The 3745-nt window shown below is 41.4% G+C and overlaps 1 pseudogene; it reads right to left on the bottom strand.

Annotated features, from left to right (window-relative positions):
* Window positions 1–1575: 1575 nt before the first annotated feature.
* On the bottom strand, window positions 1576–2827 carry LOC132418074 (testican-3 pseudogene; annotated as a pseudogene).
* Between the last annotated feature and the right edge of the window lie 918 nt (window positions 2828–3745).

Here is a 3745-nt window from a genome sequence, read left to right on the forward strand (position 1 = left end):
CCTGACTCTCAAAATTTTTTTAATGTCCCCGTGCCATCAGGTTTTTTTGTTTGTTTGTTTTCGGTTTCAAGATTCTTTATTTTGTAAACTATACATAAACAGTAAAAGAGAAAATACATTTTATCTTAAATATTACATAAAATTAACATTAAAGATTTTTCTCTTAGTGTATATAAATCAAATGGAAAGAATCCAACAACTTTATTTCAGTGGATTGTATACTGGGAAACCAGCTGAACCAGTGTTTACGTGGTGACACCAGTGTGTAACACCCAACAGGTTTTTCCACTTTTATCATGGGCCCAAAACCATAGGTCTGATGATATCCTTAAAAGGGATGGTGTACCAGAAGGGCTACATGATTAATTAACATGCTAACTTAAATACAACAATTAAAGTAATTTTTGTTGCAGTTAAATCTTAAATGGTACTCCACACAATAATCATAAACATGGTAACTATGTAACAGTAGAAAAAAGAAAGAAAGTATTCTATTTTCTTCATTCCAGCAGCAGTACCGGGACTGGTATTAATTTGTGATTAGGTGTGCCTATCTATGGCCTAATGTCCTATGTGGGGATGCATGCTGAAACCTTTCTATTTCTATTTTGCAAGGCACAATACAGTATGTTCTCTAAGTTTTGACACTAGTAACAAAAATGGCATAATTCTTAGATTAAATGCAAATATTTATCTAACATAGGAAATAAAACAAGAATGAAGATTTTTAAGTTTGATATTGAGGCAAATGACAAACTTTTTGTAAAAATATGGTTTAAAAGAATCTTTCCCTTTGTCTTTCTACTTTAAGTTCTGCACCCTAAGTTGCTGGTCAGAAAGATAAAGAAACCTAGAAAGATAAAGAAATCATGCTGGTTAAGATTATCAAACAAATCAACATGAGACTGCTGTCCAAAATAAAATAAAAATTAGAAAGGACAACTATGTTTTTAACTTTCAAAATCCATGGTTTTCCCCTGCTGCCCATTTTGTACGATATCTGGTCACATCCAGAATAACTTCATAACTAAAAACATCATTAAAACTTCATAACTAAAAACATACAAACATGGTGGAGGTCTCCAAGATAGTGACTTTGTTTTTCTCACTTTGTGCTATTCTCTCACTCACCTCTAAATCACTCCAGCTCTGGGAAGAGTCTACTTGGAAACTGCAATTAAGGTCATGCATATTTTAATAAAATCCTTAGAATCCAGGTCACTAGTATGTTATTGTAGATTTAACTTAGAATTTTTCCCAGAAAAATATCATATATGACCTCAAGCACTGGTTGTTTTGTTTGTGGCAGACTCACATAGATCAGTATCTCTTCATAACTTTCTCTTGTCTGGCTAGACTCCATATGTGTTCTCTTTTTCAGATAAAAACTCAAAGTAAATGATACTTCTCTAAACATAAAGTTCTATGACTTTAGTTGCAATATTTGAAATAATTATACAAAATATTAAGTGAGTTTTAGAATCATTTTGTTTTGGGGCAAGAAGGTACTCCTCAGTAAGGGATCACTTGGTAAATAAAAGAAACATAGAATTTGTTGCTCTCAGCTCTCATCCATCAGATGTATCCATCCTGGTCACCACCATCATCATCATCCCCTTCATCCTCATCATCATCTTCAATTTCATCTTCATCGTTCATAATGTCATCTTCATCGTCATCAGCAGCCCATTCACGGAAATCTCCACTTGCAAAATCTCCAGAGATCTCAAAATCAATAGCACAGTCTGCAGCACCGCGCTTCCTGGACCCCACGACTTCCCTTCCGTATCGGTCCACAAACCAGCACTGCCCAGTGCTGCCGTGGCACTGCGTTGGCTTGTAGTAACCATCTGCGTCACACTGGGGGATTTAATGTCCAGGGAGCTTCTTCACCCCGAGTCGCTTCTGAATACTGCCGAGCTCCGTCTGTCAAGGTGGGTCTTGTTGCCTCTGGAAGCAGTAGCACCACTCGTTGTTGGAGGTGGAGCTGTCCTTGTACGTGTCACAGGAGCTGAAGAAGGCCTCCGCGCACCGCTCGTTCTTGTCCAGGTAAATGCTCCCAAGCTCCGACTGGTCCAGGAGCAGGTGGTAGTTTGTATCAAGTGTTAAACATCAAGCCGAGTGAATCCTTGCAAATTGGCAAAATACGGGTATCAAATCTTCTTCTCTCCGGCCGCAGCGATGCTTTCGTCTTCTTGTTCTGGCCCCCACTCTCATGCAGGGCCTTGAACCAGTCCAGCAGTCTGCTGGCCATCTGCCTGAGCTCCAGGTCACTGCAGGCCCTCTTCATATTCCTGCTTGAGCCCATGGTCGTATCTGAAGGACACAGGCAACATCCTTCGCACTTGACTGAGATCTGTATTCCTAAGATGCATGCCTGGTATTCTAGTTTGCACTGAGAAGAGTAGGTATGTCCATCTGAACCACAGACAGGGCTGGTAGAGACCCCCGAGCACTGCTGGCAGGTGGATGTCGGAGGACCCCTCCACTGCTTATGCCCAACTCCTGCATCTTTCATACTGTGCGTGAGCCTCCGCTGACCAACGCAGACTGCGGTCTGAGAACCTTGAATAATGCACACTTCGTGACGACTACATTTCAGCCTTAAGCATGGGTCTAGAGCCCCATCGAAGGCCTTCCCTGGACTCCAAGTGCGGAAATAATCATCGTCTCGGGATCGGTTCCACTGTCCGGCCTCCCGGTCGTACTGGGACACCGTGCTGAGCCATTGTTTGTTGTCCAGAAAATTGCTGCCCGTGGCCGCTGCCAGAGCCTGCGCGCACCAGGCAGCTATGCACGCGCACAGCACGACAGGCGCCCGGAGCATCCGCGGCTGCCCCTCGGCTCTGCGCGCCCCTCCGTCCTTCCCTCCCCCATCCATGCTCCCCTTCCACGGCCATCAGTTTTTAACTGATCTGCTCTAGTAATTCAACCTCTTCACACTCTGTTCCTCATCTACTATAATGGAATAATAATAGTATTTACCCTGCCAAGCTGTTGAAATGAGCTAATTTCTAGAAAACGGTTAGCTAATTCCCTGACCCACTGTAAATGAATGTTAGCCATTATTATTATATTGGATCATCTTCTCCATCTTCCAGGAGGTAATGGCCCACTCACTGCCAGTTGCACAACTGTTATCTCCTTTTATCCAGCCTGTCATCTTGCATACATGTTTTGAGCTTCCAAGTTCTAATTTCTGTTTGGATGTAGAAAGGAAGATATTATAGGTGAGATGGAATAGAATAAGAAAAAGCACTTTGGACTAGTACTTCAGAAATCAGTATTCAGGCTAAAAAATAATACAAATAAATGTATATATGCGAAACAGAAACAGACTCACAGATATAGAAAAAAAACTTGTGGTTACCAAAGGGGAGAGAGAAGTGGCAGAGGGCAAATTAGGGGTATGGGATTAAGAGATACAAACTACTATACATAAAATAGATAAATATCCCTGACTTCAGACTATACTACAAAGCTACAGTAATCAAGACAGTATGGTACTGGCACAAAAACAGAAAGATAGATCAATGGAACAGGATAGAAAGCCCAGAGATAAACCCACTCACATATGGTCACCTTATCTTTGATAAAGGAGGCAGGAATGTACAGTGGAGAAAGGACAGCCTCTTCAATAAGTGGTGCTGGGAAAACTGGACAGGTACATGTAAAAGTATGAGATTAGATCACTCCCTAACACCATACACAAAAATAAGCTCAAAATGGATTAAAGACCTAAATG

Source organism: Delphinus delphis, chromosome X (genome assembly GCF_949987515.2).
Source record: "Delphinus delphis chromosome X, mDelDel1.2, whole genome shotgun sequence".
NCBI classification, from domain to species: domain Eukaryota; kingdom Metazoa; phylum Chordata; class Mammalia; order Artiodactyla; family Delphinidae; genus Delphinus; species Delphinus delphis.